The sequence below is a fragment of the Mus musculus genome, chromosome 7 (genome assembly GCF_000001635.26).
Source record: "Mus musculus strain C57BL/6J chromosome 7, GRCm38.p6 C57BL/6J".
Lineage (NCBI taxonomy): Eukaryota > Metazoa > Chordata > Mammalia > Rodentia > Muridae > Mus > Mus musculus.
Window position 1 is genome coordinate 36,624,754 of NC_000073.6, and position 19,366 is coordinate 36,644,119.

A 19,366-nucleotide genomic window follows, 5' to 3' on the forward strand; every position below is an offset into this window, starting at 1 on the left:
AAAATCACATGTTCTCTCAGGCATCTATTCCAGCAAAACAATACATGCCTTTACACCAGACAGCTTCCAGAAAAATACCACCTGTCTGCGCTCACCAAAATATCTTCTCACATATCTGCTTCAGCAAAACACCCTTTCATAAGACAGCTTCCAGAGAACATCACATGATCCAACTGAGTCTCCAATGAAACCAGAAATTTCCACTTCAATACCTGTGAAGATTTAGCATAGCATTCAACAGAGCAGATAAAAAAATTAGTTCTTTGGAACTTTCTGGAATTATGTTTTTATAAATTTTCAATCCATGATGACTGAATCTGAGGATGCATAAATGTGACGTGAATATAGAGGGCCAACTGTAGACAAAATGAGAACAGGCTACGTATGGACAGATGATAGCAAAATGTTTGCACTAGGGGGTATGAGGAATTGTCCTTCTACCCCTAAGGTGAGGCAAGGTTCAAATAAAGTATACTAAAACATGGCTGCCAAAGTTGTCAATCCATTCCCTGAATGGGCTTCACCACTGCAGCCGGCACTGCGGCTGAGCACACTCTCCAGTTTGGTCTAACTCAGTGTTGTGGCAGTTCACTTGATCTCAGCATCCCTTTTCCACAAGGAAGATACTCATAATCGTGAGGATCTGTGTTCTTCTCATGAGCTTTGAAAAGAGAATTTGGAATAAATCAATCCACGGACTTGACCTACATTGTGCTTCCCAGGGGCCCTGTAGTGTTTGTGTTATACATGCTTATATGTTATATGTGTTTGTATGTGTGTTATGTGTGTGTATGAGTATGCACGTTTATATGTGTGCATATGTATGTGCATATATATGTATGTGTCTGTATACACATATGATATATTGTGTGAGTGTATGTGTGTGTTATATGTGTGTAGATATTATGTATGTGTGTATGTTATGTGTGTGAGCATAAATATATGTACATATGTATACATATGTGTTATATGTGTGTGAGAGTATGTATCTATGTGTGTTTGGGTGTATATGTGTGTGTATGTTGCATGTGTGTGTGTATGTGTATATGTATGTATGTTACATGTGTGTGAATGTATGCAAATATGTTATATATATATATATATATGTGTGTGCGTGTGTGTGTAAATGCGTGTATGTGTGTGTATGTGTGTGAATTGTGTCATTCATGCATGTATGTGTGTGTTTATGTGTGTATATGTATATGCATGCATTTGAGTTAGATGTGTGTATGTGTGTGTGTGTGTGTGTGTGTGTGTGTGTGTGTGTGTGTGTGTGTTTTCAAATGATGACAGTCTTTCTTGGGAATGAATGGTCCTTTGGATTGATGCATTTTTCAAAACTGCCCAAAGGGGCAATTTGAGAAGACGTGAACTCTTATGTGGCTAATAACTGTTTTTCTTAAGACACTCTTGCGTGTACTCAATTTTACCCATTTGTGCTTGCTTTCCACATCTTTCAAAGACTCTCCAGTGATCTAGACTGGAGGGTAAATAACTGAACCTTTGGTTACATTCACAAAAGGAAGATGGGAGGGTAACACATGCATATGTGGGGCACCCAACTTCCCCAAAAGATTATAGCTTCAAATATTATCAGCACCTGGCAGAATGAGACTATTTTATGCAAATGGATTCATTATTATTAATTTCTGCTGGTGTTGAACGATTTATGAACTGCTTTTTGAATGGAGAAAAGTACTTCATGAATCAGGAGGAAAAATGTTCCCCCAAACTGGCATCAATAAATAACAGCTTTTATTCATGGCTTCCGCCCATGGTGTCTTTTATCTTCAGTGGGGTTGGAAGAGAGATGACAGGATACCATGGGAGCCAGGGTCAGGAGTGAACAAAGAATTTAGGATTGGCAAATTGGGGAGGTGGTTCCTAAGGCAGCTCTAGAGGGTGAGCAGGGCATGCCTGCCTGAGGTTACCCTCTGGAACCCTCTGTTCCTGTCTTGTCTCCTCCATGTGCGAACAGATTACGGGTAAAAGCACATTCTGATTTTGCTTGTTGTGGCAAAAGTTTAGCAGCTGCCTGGATTTATCAAAAGTATTATCATTTAGGGTGGGGGGGCATGCTTCAGCAGTTAGAAAGGCATACTGCTCTTGCAGAGGACCCAAGTTCAGTTCCCAGCATCCATGCTGGAGGGGTTACAATCACCCGGAACTCCAGCTCCAAAGGACCTGTTTCCCTCCTTCCTCTGGCCTCAGAGGGCACCTGCAAACACACAAACACACACGAGAGATGCATAATTAAAAGTAAGATAAATCTTTTATTTAAAAATCCCCATCTTCTAAACATGCAAATGAACAAACCTAGAGCCTGGAAAATTAAATGACAGCTGAAGAGACCAAGTCCAAGCCTCCTGTGCATATAGAGCCACCGGCTGCCATTTTCATTGCAAGGGAAGAAGACAGTCAGGGACAAGTCAACACATGCTAACCTCTGTATTTCTATAATCCAAAGGCAACGGCAATAGGGACTCTTTGACACTGATCTTACAATATTCTTCCCAGGTTCTGCTAATGAGGGAAGACCTTACGTCCTGCTTGCCCACTACTTTAGATCATTCTGACTTGATAACCTAGAAGATGGTCAGGGACCTAAGCTAATCAGGGATTTCCCAGTGCTGAAAGGCAGAGAGGATTCCAGGGCACCGCTGTCCAAGGGCACAATTCCTCCATCACTTCCATATGGCGTCACAGCTAGCCAATCCTTCCAAGATGTTAGATGTCAATCAACTGTGAGCCCCACTTTCCAGAGAAGCCATCCATCCTGCTATAAATAATTTGGAGAGCATGTAGCTCCAGAGGAATTACTCGGATGAGATTAATGTAACCGCATTTCCCCGTGCTGGGGGATACAGAGACAGTGATGAAAGAATGGCTGAAGTCATGGGGGGAACTCTACCTGCCAGCCACTCAATCAGCTTTTGCCTAGAAAGAAGTGTAAAATGGGAGCCATGAATCTGCAGTCCCTTCTGGGTCTTATTCCCACATGTCTCTCCTTGGGTGGTCATCTCATGGTGTGTGATTTTAGTACTTACAAAGATTTGTTTTTAATGCAACTACTTAATCAAGTGTTCAACTGCGGGAACCACAATTTATTTCCTTTATTTTCTTTCTTTAGTTTTTTTCTCCCCAATCCTGGGATTTGAACCTAGGGACTCAAGCATGTTAGGCAAGGACTCTACCACTGAGTTACACCCAGAGCCCTCATGGGTGGATTCTAGGCCATTGCTTTCCCATACCTTCCTTTATCTCTAATCCTGTTTGGGTCACAGCAAGCAGGATAGCCTTCAGGTTGCTATCATCTCGCCTCGGCCTCTTTAGTAGATGACATGATAGTCCTACTACCTGGGTCCATCACAGTACAGTCATTGCCAGGAACAATTAAATGGCAGCGAAGGGACCAGTTAGTGATCTGTGTCAACAGCAGGAGACAAACGAGAAGTAGAGTCATTGGCATCCAAGAAGGTCATATGGTCATTGTCTAGGGATGCCTTACGAGCCAGATAGAATTTAATTCTACGGTACACCACGGCTCTGTAGTCATAGCCAGTTGTCCATGTTCCATGGTTTTACCTCTTAATCCTTTTGAGAAAAAAAATCCCATGAAGTACCTCTATAGGGAGTAAATGAGCAGATAGCTTCATTTTGCTTTGTTTTGCTTTGCAATGAGTTAACCTGTGTGCCATGTCTGGGCAGCGACTGCGCACCACTCCTCTTATGTAAAGGGAGGGAAAGTAAGATACAAAGAAGACAATTATCATCCAAAACCATGACAGAAAGCTGGAACCGAGTCAAGATGATAACTTGCTCTTTCTGCATCTTCTTCCTAGGAATGGACGCCTTCATTACTGAGCATCTACTGTGTGCCCACACTGGGCTGGGCTTCAGACTCGAAGCTGGTTAGAAGGCTGGGAAGTCTCCCCTTCCATAAGGGGCTTATATTCTCCTGGGAGGGATGTGATAACATCCAAATGCTGCCATATCCGAGATTCTTTACTGCTGGGACAAGAGACCCGAGAAAAACAGCAGAGGAAGTGAGGATTATCTAGACTCGTGGTTTGAGAAGTTTACATCCATACAGGCTGTCCTGGTCTTTCTAGGTCTGTGGTGAGGCAGAACATTATGGAGGTGTGGTAGAGTAGGGATGCTCACCTTTTGGTATCCAGGGAGCAGAGAGAGAAAGAGAGAGGGGGGAGGGAGAGGGAGAAGGAGAGAGGAAGGGACCAATGATAGGCCAGCCACAATGACCTGACACCCGCAGACCTATTTCCAGTGAGGTCACAACTCATGTCTCCTCATCTCTCCTCAAAGTAGGACTGTCAACTAAGGGCCATGAGCTTTTCTGAGGAGAGAAGTACTTCATCTCTAAAGCACTCACAAACCACAAGGCAAAAAAAAAACAGATACCAGGATGCTGGTTTTTCTAGTTTATGAGATGTCTATAAAGTATCTTCAGAAGCAAAGACCCACCAGAAGGCCCCATTGACATGAAGAACCAAAGGGGAGCCCACACAGAAGGATGGTGGTTAGCATGGCTTGGCTTCAGGAGGTACACAGAACCAACCCTGACTATGACACAGAGAATCATAGGAAATGCCAACTGAGCAAGGAGTTCGAATGATGCTAGTGATAACCCATGGTAATTTGTCAGAGGAGAAACTTTGCAGGCTAATTTCAATTACTTTCCCACTGGAGACCTTCATTGAAAAATACAGTCTGAAAAACAAAGAGTGACAAAAAATATTGTCAACATGTTGGCAAACTGAGTCCTAGAGGAGGGAAGAGTGGGTTGGCTGTCCCCGGGGGCCAAGTCAATCACCCATTGCCTTTCTATATCTCCTCTGGGTTTGGTGGCTCCAATCCACACCAAGAAACCAAAGGTTGCCCAACTTTGAAGAAGCTAAGGCTGAAAGAAAAGGCACTGGGGAATTAAATATATGTGTCGACTGGCTTAACTTTTATACAGATTGACTGCAGTGACAGATTAGAGCTTTGTGTAATCCAATAGAGTAAAATCAAATGCTCTGAATAAATAAATAGTTGTCTGTTTTATGAGCTTTCCATCACCCTGCATGCATTTGTATGGGGCACCATGTCACCTCCCTTCCCATTTACAATACTGCCCCTGAAAACCCTTCTGCTTATTTGAGTTTAGCAATCAGGCTTAAATGTACCAATATATATATATTGTTCTAAAGTGTATATTTTTTTTCTGTCTGCGAAAGACATAGTGACTACTCCTTTTATGGGAAACCGGTTATTAATCCAGTAAGTCTGTATGAATCAATATCTCTGTGAAATGACACCATGTTGAGAGTTATTTTATGTTATGTTGATGGTTAGCTAATTTCAGAATGGAGACAGTTCTTCTAGAAACAGACATAGTATAATTTAGTGGTGAAAACGTCAATCATCGTAGGTGGTATGTCTCTGTCTGGGCAGAAGAGGGCAGATTTATTGAAGGGAACACAGCCATATATTCCTCGCTACACTTTGACCCAAAACATCCATTTTGCTTATAATTTTGTTTGGCAAAATGACATCAGCTGCAATCACTAACAGGAAGACAGCGCCAAAAGCCATTGTTCTGAGGTTCTCATGAAGGAGCTTTGCTGCCGGGGAGCAAGACACAACCTCAGCCTGGCACCGATATGACGGTGCTTTTGTCTGTTGACAGTAATCTGAACAGGAAAGCATGCACAGGACTAAGTCGGTGGGCAATGTTTAGTCATCAAATGCATCCCTCCACACATCCACATTTGCTTACTACCTGGGCCATTGGAGAGGATGAAGGCCCATGGGCCATGGTGTACAAGGAAGGGTGTGGTCTGTGGCTTCTTCTCCCCTAAGGTTTCTTTTTCACAATAAAGCTTCTTTTCCATGCCTCTCCCACTACACCAGTGCTCTGAACCAAAGAAAAGGTATGACTACATGTAGCATAGTCTCCACATCCCGTCATCTGCTGGTGGACACTGAGGCCAGTTCTATTTCCTGGCTATTGTGAATGCTGCTGCAATTTCTCATGGATGTGCTTGTCGTAAGCCACAGAGGCCTTTGGGTGTATTCCCTTGAGTGGTGCTCTAGGCGGTACAGTAGTTCTCTTTTTTAAGAGGTGATGGTGGTAGCGATGGCGGTAATGGCCATTCATAGCAATGACATCAACAGCAGTAGTTAACAAGAAGACACAACTAAGAGTCATCTGAGAAGACAGAGCTTCAGAGACATTTCCTAGATTGGATTGGCCTGTGGCCGTGTCTGTGAGATATTGTCTCGATTGTTAATTGATGGAGGAGGGCCCAGTTAGCTGTGGGCAGCACCAACCCTGGGTGGGTAGGATTTGGCCTGAGCATGAGGCAAATGAAATTAAGCAGTAGGGAGCATTCCTCCCTGGTTTCTGCTTGACTTCCTGCCCCGAATTCCCCCAGTGATGGCCTAGGACCTGGAAATGTCATTCAAATAAATGCTGCCCTTCTTTACTTCTGGTCAGAGTGGTGTATCACAGCAACACAAAGGCGAGCTAGAAGAGGAGGCTATGGGGTGAGTGGGGACAGATGAAGGGCTGGATCACACGGGTGGGGAAGAAGACTAATATAAACAAGGTGTGCTTGAAAAGCCAGTAAACAAAGCCCATTGCTTCCTAGGATAATTTAAGAAAGGCTAATCAAAAATAGTGTACAGTGTGGGAAAAAAGAGAAAAAGGAATCTAGTGGACACAGGGAGAGAAGGGTTCAGGAAAGAGGGATATTGTTGCATCTGCTGAGAGAGGAGATGTGCAGCGTAGTGAGTAGACAGCCATTTTTGTATTAGCAGGTCAATGTTTAAATGACTGTGTCTTAGGGTTGTAGTGTTGTGAAGAGACACTATAACTAAGACAACTCTTATAAAAGAAAACATTTCATTGAAGCTTGCTTACAGTTTCAGAGGTTCAGTCCATTATCATCATAGCAGGAAGCATGGCAGCCTGCAGGAAGACATGGTGGAGAAGGAGCCAAGAGTTCTACATCTTGAGCCAAAGACACCATCAGGAGACTCCTTTCACCCTGTCCATAGCTTAAGCATAGGACCTCAAAGCCTTCCCCCACAGTGATACACTTCCTTCAACAAGGCCACACCTATTCCAACAAGGCCACACCTCTCAAAAGTGCCACCTCCCATGGGCCAAACATATTCAACTACCCTGGCCCCATAGACTTGTTCGAACACATGAGTCTATGGGGATCATACCTAACCATAGCATAATACAAAATACATTTAGTCCAAGATCAAAAGGCCCCATAGTCTATAGCAGTATCAACAATGTTAAAAGTCCAAAGTTCAAAGTCTCTTCTGAGATTCATGCAATCTCTTAACTGTAGTTTCCTATAAAATCAAAATCCAAAAGCAGACCACATACTTCCAACATTACAGGCTATACATTATCATTCCAAAATGTCATAGTGGGAAAATATGGGACCAAAGCAAGACCAAAACCAGCTGGGCAAACTCCAAACTCTGCATTTTCATGTCTGATATTCAACCCCTTTTAGCTTTGTTGACTGTGGCACAGTTCTTTCTCTTGGGCTGGTTCCATTCCTTCTTAGTAGTTTTCCTCAGCAAGTATCCCATGGCTCTGGCATCTCTAATATCTTAGGGTATCCAAGGCAACTTCAACTTCACAGCTTCTTGTTTCAGTGTCTAAGATCTACACATGGTCTTCTGGGTTCCTCCAAGAGTGCTCGAGTCTCTTCTCCAGCTCTGCCCTCTGTAGCACTCTTGACTCTGGTTGACTCCAGTCCACTTCTACTGATGTTCTTGGTAGTCATCCAATGGTATTGGCATCTCCAATATGTTGGGTTCTTCTGCTGCAGCTAGGTTTGATACTGCTGTAGACTATGGGGCCTTTTGATCTTGGACTAAATGTATTTTGTATTATGCTATGGCTAGGTATAGTGTTCAAACAAGACTATAGGGCCAGGGAATAGAATGTGGTTCTCTTCATGGTGCCAACCCTCAAATTCTGTGTATGACCCCTTCAGTTCTGGGCCATCAACTGCAACTGAGGCTGAAACGTCACCATTGGCCTTCCCTGCCCTCTCACAGTGCCCAGCTTCAGCTGTTCTCCATGACTACTTCATTCCATCAAATTCCATCAAAACCAGCACCACCTGTGTGATTCTTATACATTAGGAAGTCCAGCTGCAGCATGAAGTGCAACCTTGGCTGTATCTGGAACACAACTTTTTTGTGCTCTCAGAAAACATTTCTCAGATTTCACCTCAGTGATGCTAGTCTCCTCTTAACCACTGCAAATTTTATTAGCTTCAGCTAGCTAGCATCAATTATCCAAGTAACCCCTTCTATTCTTGACGCGAAAGCTAGAGCCATGTGGCTGAAGCTGCTGAGTTCTGCTGTTTGCTAGGGCTAGAACACGCCCCCACCTCCTCCCACCCTCACTCCCACCCCCAACCCCGTTCTATTACAGCAGCAGCAGCTTTCTGTTTTCCAGCTCTTTCACTGCCTGAGCTTGGCTATCCTGGAACTTGCTCTGTAGATGGACCTTAAACTTAGAGAACTACATGTCTTTGTCTCTTGAGTTCTAGGATTAAAAGTGTCTACCACCATGCCTGCACCTAAGATTTTCTCTACTTGGAACTTTCTCTGTCCCAGGCTGTCCTTGAACTCAGAGATCTGCTTGCCTCTGTCTCCTGGGATTAAAGGCATGCCTGGACCTAAGCTTTTCACAGCCACTGTGCCTCAAGATCCAGATCAAAAGCCAGTGTCTTCCAGCCTCAAGATCTGGATCACTGGTGTGCCCTTCATTACTGTATTATAGTTCATTCCAGATTAAAAGTCCAAATGAAAACAATAACCAAGTAATAGCAGCTAACATGATATAACTATTCCTGTTAAACTACAAACACAGAAACAATAGCCTTAGCTCGATGGGCTCTTGCCCTGAGGTCACCACTCCCTTAATTCCATTTAATATCCTTCAATGCAAAATTTAGATCCATTTCACTTCCTGGTGTCCCTTTATTATTTGAACCATACATTCTGTATTTTTCATCTCTAAGCTTGCTACACTAGATCAAAATGATCTTCATGAGCGTAAACCAGAGGACAAAATCTATGTTGGACTTTTCTGAGACCTCCTTTGTGAATGCAATTAATCTGAATTTCTTCATCTTCTTTGTGGGTTAAATGGTGGCCCACATCCACCCCAGGTCTCAGGGCCACTGAGGAGGCAGGATGTGCCAGTTTTGACTGCGTTTACCCCACAGGGCAGGCTTTGGGCTATGGAAATGTGTGGGACCACACTGGGGGAGGGGGAGCACAGTCTGAAGTCCCCAGAAATGTGACAGATCCTGCTCAGGGGTCTCTGGGTCTGTAGAGAGGCCAGGACCGTCTGGTTCTCAGTCTCTTGAGCACCTTAGATGCTGCTGGATGCCTAAAAAGAGCTGAGAACAGAATGGAGATCACTGAAGGCTGGATCTAGCTTGGGACCAAAGGGGAAAAGTCAGGGAGAGAGCTCTGGCTGCGTCCCTCAGGGGAGGAGAGTCCTTGGCTTGTTCAGTGGGTGTCTTGGCTTGGTGGAGGCCATGGCTGGAAGTGTTGAGAAGCCTCCTGCAGGAGATTAGACACAGCTCTTTAGACAAAGACCTGCTCCATTGCTCCCCATGGCAGATCCCGATGAAGAGACAGTCCATGATTTTAAGACATTTATCATCATGGCGGGAAGTTGATGAGCAAAAACAATACCCTACTTTTTCAGGGCGGGCCTGAGGTTAAATACCTTTTGCAGGGAAGAGTGTCTGGGAAGGTGAGTTTATTGGCTGAGCCTCCAGGACTTTAGGTACCTCATTAAAATGTAGATCTGTCTTGAGGCTATGTGACCCTTGGTCATGTCCTCTACCTGTGGAAGAGCTTGGGAAATTGCCATTACATGACTGATGGACACAGAATTATGGAAAGCTGAGGCCTCATGTCAGAAGCCTGGTGTCTAGGAGCATGGCAAAATGCCTAACTTTCCTTGCAAGGTTATCACCAGGGTTTCCAACCTAGCTCAACTAGAAACCAGACTGCCTATCACAGCCCACTGCCCCACAATTCTTCACCAAACATCATAGGAATGATTTCATCTTCTGTAACTGTAAGCACTCCCCCAATAAACTCTTTCTTTCCTATAAGTTGCCTTGGTCATGCTGTCTTAACACAGTAACAGAGAGGCTGCTAAAAGCAGAGCTCTCTCTTTTTTAGGGATTCTAAGGGGGTCCTGGGATTCCCAAATCTCTTAGTTGAAAGACAAAGGCCATTTTACTTTCTACCTAATAGAACATATTTGGTTGTCTTTTTGACTTTTTATTTGGTGAAGAGGTCTTTTCTAATTTAAATTTTTAAACAGGGTCTTGTTATGTAGCTAAACTGTCCTCAAATTTGCAATTCTCCTGTCTCTAGACCTGCATAATGTTGAGATTACAGGTATGTGCTGATATGCCCGTCCTCACAAAATATATTTAAAATGAGGTTTGGAGGCAAGAGAGGTGGCACAGAAGCCAAGAGGTACTGCTCTTGCAGAAGACCTGAGATCAGCTTCCAGCACACATATCAGATGCCACACATATCACAACAGCCTGCACTCCAGTTCCAGAGAGGTCAATGTCTCTGACTTCTATCGGTACCCATGTACCTGTATATTCTCTCTCTCTCTCTCTCTCTCTCTCTCTCTCTCTCTTTCTCTCTCTCTCTCTCTCTGTGTGTGTGTGTATGTGTGTGTGTGATGTGACCTTACATGGACACTAGGAATTCAGACTCTCCCACCTCCTAATCTCACCTCCAAACCAGGAGTACCTCCTCCACTTTGCCCACCCACTCATCTACTGACCTAATGACCCACTGCCCCCTTCGTATAGGTGTGAATAAGCTTCAAAGATTCCAGAAATTGGTAAGGGGAATGCAAAGAGGAGATGCCAGGAAGTAAGCCCCTTTCTGCCTTTCTTGCAGTTTAAGATGACTAAGTCAAGGGTGTTGTTGGGACTTAATTTTTCTTCTTCCCATAGCTGGTGTTCCTGGGGAATGTTCTCCTGGGGTAGAATACGTATCAGGGCACACAGGAGCTCCTATTATTTAAGGAAAGAATGACAGTAGAGCCTATAGTATAAGACACAGACAGAGCTGTGCTAAGCCACTTGTATTTGTCCAGAGGATGCTTACAAGTGAGGAGTGAGCAGATGTTTTAGAGTATGTACAGAAGCAGAGTAACCTAACACACTACCTCAAGTCTCAGAGGATGGCATAGTAGGACCCGCCTGTACTATGATTTGATTACTGGACACCTTTCCTTCTAAATGAATTTTGTGTGTGTGTGGATGCTATGGGCTGACAGTGTCCATACGGCCAGAGAGATGCTAAGTCAGTTGTCAGAGTGTGAAGGCAAAAACCTCCTTTCTGACCACGGATGATAAAATAGAATGGTCACAGAGGGAGACCCTGGGAGTCTGGGTTACCTCTCTTTTTCTCTGATTTTATCTTTCCATCTGTATCTGGAGTCAGAGTGTTCTAAAATGTCTATGATCCACAATCCAAAACCAACATTCGAGAAAGCATTACAACCAAAATCAAGTTGCAAGCTTCCAGCATTCCCAAAAGCTTGCTCTCAGCCTAGGGCCACTCAGAACTCCTGCCCACTTTTGTGGATCTTAGTTATTATTTGCAAAAGACGATCTCTCCTAGAGTGGGGATGGATGAGTTGCCCCCAAACCTGGCTGGTATCAGCCCTCATGCTACAAGCTTTCTGGGACACTTAAAGATCTCAGCCCACCCAATGGTACCTCAGATCTTGTGCACAGACTTCCAGATACCACTTTTCCTGAGCCCAGCAGCTGGAGTTTCTGACTTGAGCTCAATACCTTTCCCTTCCAGCAAGGAGTGCCCATGAAGCTCAAAAAGCACCCAGGAATCCCTGGGAATATGGACAGATATTTCTCAGAAGCCTTGGTTAGCCTCTTTGACCCCAAGACAAGGTTCATTAAAGGCAGGAAAGAGTGGGGGGAATCACACAGGTGCCCATCCTCCACACTGCTTAAACCCACATCTCTCCTTTCCTATCTTTGGCTTCGTTTAATGAAACACTTCTCCATCCCAGGCAGGAAAACCATTTCCCTGCAAAATATAAAATCTATTGCAGAGCACTGCAACGAGAATTAACCTTGATTACCGCAGTAATTTACTAATCAAAACTGGAGACCTGCTAATCAAGCCGGAATTGCCAGCTGCTTGATTTTTATAGTAACATAACCAAAATTGAACATTTGGTAAACAAGGGGTGTTGGGGGGGTGAATGTGGTGGGGAGTCTGAGAAAGGCTGAAGGATGGGGAGACAGGGCCTTCTAGATGTGCCAGAGTGTATGACCGATGCTCCACTGACCGGTCAGTTGGCACAGCAAAAGCAGATAGATGGACAGAAGGGAGGAGCTTCTGAATAGGGCATTCAGTGAGGTGCACGCACGATGAGTATGGGGATGCACTCACGGTGTGGTTTGTCTGGATTCTTAGGCTGGATTCTCCTGGACGTCAATCCCTAGACAAACACACCAGTGTCGATTCCAGAGGATGTTTTAGTGAGGTAGTGAACCGAGGGTGACTCACACAAGATGGATGGGTTCCGGCTCATCAGCAGGTCACTGCTGCAGGCACCTGAGACTCAAAACTAGAGCCCTACGTTGTGCAGAACGGGCTAAAGTTTCCCAGGCAAGGATGGAGGGAGCAGGGAGGGGTGAGTATTTCTCCTTCAAGTGTTGACTCCTGGTCAGTCTGGGCTGCCTCACATATAGTGTGAGCAAAAAGACTCTGGGCCTAGTAGACACAGTAGGACATGGTTGTGCTTATGAGCTCTGAATGTGCCCTAGGGATGCAGGTGGCCCTCCAACTGCCCACCACTGTACCTGTGATATCCCAGGACTCTCCCTGATCTTCAGTTCTGGGAAGGCAGCAACCCCTTGACTTGTGCCTTCTTGAAGAAGATGTCACACCTATCTTGCTACTGAGCATCAGTTTACACTTCTCAGTCTGATGGGCCCAGAGTGAACTCGAATCTTTCTTGTATTCTATATGACAATGATTTGCCTGTGGCACCATTTTTCTTCTGCTCTGAGTAGCACCTGACACTCTATATGCTTCACTGTCAATTAACATCTCATGCAGCTACACTGATATGACTAAGGGGATAGATTGTGTCCTTTTCAACATCCTTTGCTTCTAGAAGCATCCCCAGTGTATTGGATTTTTCTCAATAAACCATCGCTGGCTAGGCATTTTAATGAATGAGTGTGTATCACAGACTTAAAAGGAGCGCTCCTGCCTAGGCCCATGTGACCCCATTAACAGAGAGAGGCCTTTTCTGAGTTGCAAACGTTCTTTCTTATGCTCTCAGATGCCCCAGGAGACAAGAAAGATGTGCACAATTAGGACAGGCAATGCACACAGAATGGGACTGAAAATTGGACTCATTTTAAGATCCACAGACCATCTACTAGCACCTCATGATGCTGAGTAGCTGAGCCTGGAGAGGATCTGAGACATTTGGACTCTGAGATGTTCCCGTGCCTGAATCTCATATCACCTGTGAGATGCAAGCCCATGCTTGTGAGAGCTGGCCTTGATCCTCCTGTCTTCCATATTTTTGGTAATACAGACAATATATCTTATGACTTGTCAACTTTGTTCAGTGTAATATGCATCCAACTTGTACTAGTTTTTCAATCTTCAATGGGGTTCTTTCCTAGAACAGTGATACATGGCCTGTCACCAAGCAACCCCAGTGAGCCCTAGGATACCCACCTGCTATTGGTCGGGAGGAGACGCTACCTTTGCTCTATAGTGAATACTGATGCTAACATTTTGGTACCTAAGCATTAGACAAAAACGCATGTGGTATTCAATTTCTTCTTATAAACAGGCTTTGTGTTAGACTGTGGGTTTAACACAACGTTCCAGGCACATTCCATAGGCCGAGCTGTGATTTGGGTAGATCACAAGCATCGAGTGCATTTTTCTACCAGTGGCATTTTTAACCGGTCTACTGAGACTCATGGTCCCACGGTAGGTGGAAAGGGATCTGCACATAGCCATTTGACAGTGGTGGCAAGGGTATCCTAAGATTTGACACCTCTTCCTGGAATCGGAAATAGATTGAACAGGCTAAGAAGTATGGCCAGGTGTTCATCCAGGACAGATGATGAGCCTGTGAAGCAACTCAAGAAGTGGCAGGTACAAGACAAGAGGGTGGAGAGAACCTACTTGCTGAGTGAATCCTCCGCAGCTGCAGCCTGGGTGTATGAGAATACCGACTGGTCTAGAGCTAAGAGGTAGAGAAAGTTCCTCATTAATGGAAGTCAAATCTGCAAGCAGAAATGTGGAGCCTGGCTCTAGGACTGGCAGAAAGCTGGACTTGGGAAGCAAGTGGAGAGAGAAGGATGAAAGTTGAGGAGGCCTGGGTCTCACACCTACTGTATGGCTGCAGGCTGAATTGAATCATTCCATCCAGAAGGAGAGGGTAAGTAGACATGTATGTCCTATCTCCCCAAGAAACTGAGCAGAGGATGTAAGCCATCCTTTTTTAATGCAGTAGTGGATGAGGTGGTCTGAATGGATATGAGCACTCTGCCCCACAGAAGCAGCGTCTTGGGGTCCCATGTGGCAGATATTAGGGACAGATATGACACAGAAGTACAGAAGAAAAGATCTAAGCAGTTACTGGCTACCTAGTCCTCATGTCCTGAGGGGATTGAGCTAGTGTGAATCACTGGATACTGGAGCCAATGAGAGCAAGGCTTCAGGGAAAGGTTAATGCCACTGCTCACAGTCCCCTCCAAAATACTAAGCTGCCTAGGAGCCTTTGAAAGATGGAGCCTTCAGAGTCCAGCCCTGTGTTCCCACCTTGAAGAGGACAGCTGCCTGCTCTGCAGCCTGGTCTCCAAAAATGTGATTCCCAGCAGGAAAGCCATGTGCTGCCCTTCCTAGACAAATCAAGACATAAGGGGCTTCGTGGTAAATGTGGCCTGTGGATAAGCAAGAGAAGAATTATAAAGGCCATTATTGTCGTAGAGACCATAGCCATATCCACCAACTGTCCTCAATCTGATACCTACCTGACTGTGACCAAGAGTTAGAACTCTGTAAATTAATGTGTGTGTGTGTGCGCGCGCGCGCGCGTGTGTGTGTGTGTGTGTGTGTGTGTGTGTGTGTGTGTACATGTGATATATGTGCACATGTATGGTATATGGAGGCCAGAGGCTAACATTGGACATTTTCTTCAATCACACTCCACCTTAATTTTTAAACGATACCTCTTATTGAATCTGGAGTGTTATCACCAAACGGATAGAATATTTTATATGAGTGGCTAACAGGCATTGATCTGGCTATTCCAAAGAGGATCTTCCTGTCTCTGATTCTCTAGATGTGAGGTTACAGTCATATGCTACCACTCCTGGCTTTTATGTGGATGCTGGAGACCCCAAGTCAGACTCTCACGCTTGCAAGCCAAGCACTTTACAAACTGACCATTTCTGCAGCTCCTAAAGCACACAAAGACTACACGAACGTGTTATTTTTCAAGTGAAAGACTCTATTCACAGAAGAGCATGTGACAAAGCACTTACTGAGTCTCCCTGTCTCTGTCCCTCCTTGCTCTTTTAGAAGCAAGCTGACACAATATGAGCAGACTGCAGAAAGTCTCATGTAGCGAAGGAGCATCTTAACTATGAAGTCTGAACATATCATTAAGAACTATCTTGGTGTCTTTTCTACTGCTATGATAGAACATCATGACTAGGCAGCTTATAAAAGAAAGCATTTAGTTGGACTTACTATTTCTGAGGGCTTGAGTCGCTGGTAGCAGAGCAAAGACATCGGATCAAGAACAGCTGAGAGCTCACATTTTGGTCTGAAAACAGAAGGGAGAGAGAGAAATGTCAACAGTTTTTTGACACTTCCAAGCCTACCCCTAGTAACCCATGTATTCCAAGAAAGCCACACCTCCTAATCCTTCCCAAACAGATCCACCAACTGGAGACAAGTATTCCATCACATGAACCTATGAGGGCCACGTTCATTCAAACCTTCACTATCAATAAAACTGAAGTTGTTTTGGACCACCCTCTCCTCATCCGTATAGTACATTCTATCACCATCTGCATATATATATATATATATATATATATATATATATATATGTCCTTTAGGTTTGGATGAGACGTGTGTAACATTTGTGGGTATGAGGCTTTGATCCTTGCTCTTCTTTGCTCTTTTGAATGCACATGTCATTGGCAGTTTTCTCTAAGAAAGGAACTACAAACCTTACTTCCATTCAATATCTACCCTTTCCTCTGTTGATGAGTAGCTTGGTTGACTTTAGCTTTGGGGTTACCACACCAGGCATGCTTTCATGTATCAAACATAATTCTTTCTAGATTTTCTACCCAGAAGTAGATATAGCAGAAGGGGAAAGGTCCTGCACACTCACGACGTATTGCGTGCTGACAATTTTCCCTCCTACTGGTGTAGGTTGTGTGTCCCCATACACTTGCAGCCTCATAGCATCAGAACCAAAACTATGGCCAACTTAGGGAATAAGGTGCTGTTTCATTCACTTATCATGAGCTCCTGGCAAAATAGAGCCTGTTTCATTTATTGGCCATCGGATTTCATCCATGAAGTCTCGAACTCTGCCTATCTCTCTTTGGAGAATTGTCTTTTTCATATTTGCTTATGGATACTAACATTTTAGATTCACCAGTGCATGTTCTTCTTGCTAATCTTTTGGTGTTTTTTTTCTACATTATGCTGCAAGTCACCGATTTTAAAACTATTTATTTATCCAATGTGTGTGTGTGTGTGTCCATGTATGTATGCTCCACAAGCCTGCAATGCCTTGAAGTCACAGAAGAGGGCATTAGATCCCCTGGATATAGAGTTACAGATGATTGTGAGCTGCTCTATGTTGATGCTGGGAACCAAGCCTGGGTCCTCTGCCAAAGCAGCCATTGCTCTTAACCCTAAGTCATTTCTCCATTCTCAAATCATGATATTTATATCATCCTTCCTCATCTTTTCTGTTTTCTTCTTTGAAAGGTTTAGTATTGAAGAGATATGTTTGCATCTGATGCATCCTCAGAATTTCATGCTTGGTTCTCCTCTGCAAAGCAGAAAGTCCTCTTTCCCATTAGCTGCTGAAGGGGCAAAGTAACTCTTAAAATCTTCTTTCTCACAAGGAAGGAAAATGAGTTCCAACAATCCCAAAGGACAGAACTGTCACCCACTGGCCTCATTCACACCTCCTCTATGGAGAGCATGGCATATACAACTCACTCACCAAGAAAATCCCTCAGGCTTGATTCAACCTCAGAACCCCCCTAACAACAGTGGCCACCAGGACTCAGCTGGAAGTTTGGAATACCCAAGAAACAATTCACAGGCCACCTGAAGCTCAAGAAGAAGGAAGACCACAGTGTGGATACTTCGGTCCTTCTTAGAAGCAGGATCAAAATGCCCATTGGAGGAGTTACAGAGACAAAGTTTGGGGCAGAAACTAAAGGAAACGCCACTCAGTGACTGTCCCACCTCGATATCTATTCCATAGATAGTTACTAAACCCAGACACTATTGTGGATGCCAACAAGTGCTTAGTGACAGGAGCCTAATATAGCTGTCTCCTGAGAGGTTCTGCCAATGCCTGACAAACACAGAAATGGATGCTCACAGCCATCCATTGGCCTGAACACAGGGTCCCCAATGAAGGAGCTAGAGAAAGGACCCAAGGAGCTGAAGGGGTTTGTAGCCCCATAGGAGGAACAACAATATGAACCAACCAGTACCCCCAGAGCTCCCTGGGACTAAACCACCAACTAAAGAGTACACATGGAGGGACTCAAGGCACCAGCCATATATGTAGCAGAGGATGGCCTTGTGGGACATCAATGAGAGGAAAGGCTCTTGGTCTTGTGAAGGCTGGATGCCCCAGTGTAGGGGAATGTCAGGATAGGGAAGCGGGAGTGGGTGGGTTAGTGTGCAGGGGGAGGGGAGAGGGAGGAGGGGAGGCTTTGGAGGGGAAATGAGGAAAGATGGTAATATTTGCAATGTAAATAAAGAAAACCTCTTTAAAAAGAAAAAGAAAATCTATGTGCTGTCACTAGCCAGGGTGTCATCAAGTACATTTTGATCATACAAGTTGGGGATGGGGTCACAGTCTGTCCCTCCACCCCTTGCAAGGATGAAGTCATCAGAGTTTCCACTTAAAATAAAAGCTCAGCTGATTGCTTTGACCCCACCATTAGGAAGATGACCATATAAGCAAGCTAACATTAATTGAGTGGATACTATGCACCAGAAAGTGTGTATAACGCCATATTCGTGTTTTCCCATTGATACCAACAGCAACAACTTAACTGGAATGATATCATGTCAAGAGGTATAAGGAAATGGCCACTCCCCGCTGCAGCTCTCAGCTTCTCTCTCTCTTCTGAGATTTGAGCAACAGCAAGTCAGCTTTCCTTCCTCCTGAATGAGCCTATCCCTCCCTGAGCGTGTTTCCCCACTTTGGATGGGCCCAAATCTTCTCTGAACATAGTGAGTCTTCTTGTCTTCATAGTCAGCTCTCAGCCTAGTGAGCGTGTTAGTTACATTTCTCATCGCCATAATAAAACATCTGTTATAAGCAACTTAACGAGGTACTGTATAATTTTATATATTAAAGAACCAAGTTCACCGTGGTAGGGAGTGGCTGCTGCCAGAGCAATGTGAGCTTGAGGCTGCTACTTCTCACACTGTGGTAGATCATGAAGCAGATACCTTGGGTCTGAACAAGAACCAGGTAGCATCTTCAAGGCCCACTCCCACTGACCCACTTCTGCCAGCTGGGCCACAGTCTTGAATGTTCCACAGTTTCCCACAACGGAACCACCAACTAGAGGCCAAGTGTCTAAATGCATGAGCCTTCAGAGGATATTTCAGAGTTAAATCATCGTAACGGGGAAATAATAGCAGTTTCATACCAATAGAGGCTCCTCCCTGCAGCTGAGCAGGCCCTAGTGCACACTCTGAGGGCTGGGAGTACTAAGTAGTGAGTGAGCCACCAGCATACATATCTCCTGGAAGTTGCTCTTAACCTCTGCAAGTCACCCCCATGCAAATACAAATGCCTGTTAAGTAGCTCCTTCTCCTTAAGTGTAGCCCCAACCCCACCTGCAACCAAAATCAGACTAACACAAGACATAAGAGCCCAGACCTCTGGTTTTAAAGTCAGATAATTCTTTGTACAGTTAATGCTGTGGCTTTCTCCACTGCGATAAATTACAGATAAATTTCTGTGTCAACTTGA

At 44.5% G+C, this 19,366-nt stretch overlaps 1 protein-coding gene across 1 annotated transcript in view; it reads right to left on the bottom strand.

Moving 5' to 3' along the window:
• Window positions 1–1,733: 1,733 nt before the first annotated feature.
• Gm36722 (predicted gene, 36722) overlaps window positions 1,734–19,366 on the bottom strand; it is a 71,736-nt gene continuing 54,103 nt past the window's right edge. Inside the window, exons 2-3 of the mRNA XM_030243157.1 lie at window positions 15,859–15,934; window positions 1,734–2,218 (exon numbers count right to left, since the gene is read on the bottom strand). The gene's annotated coding sequence lies outside the window, so the exon portion shown is untranslated. The remainder of the gene's footprint in view (window positions 2,219–15,858; window positions 15,935–19,366) is intronic.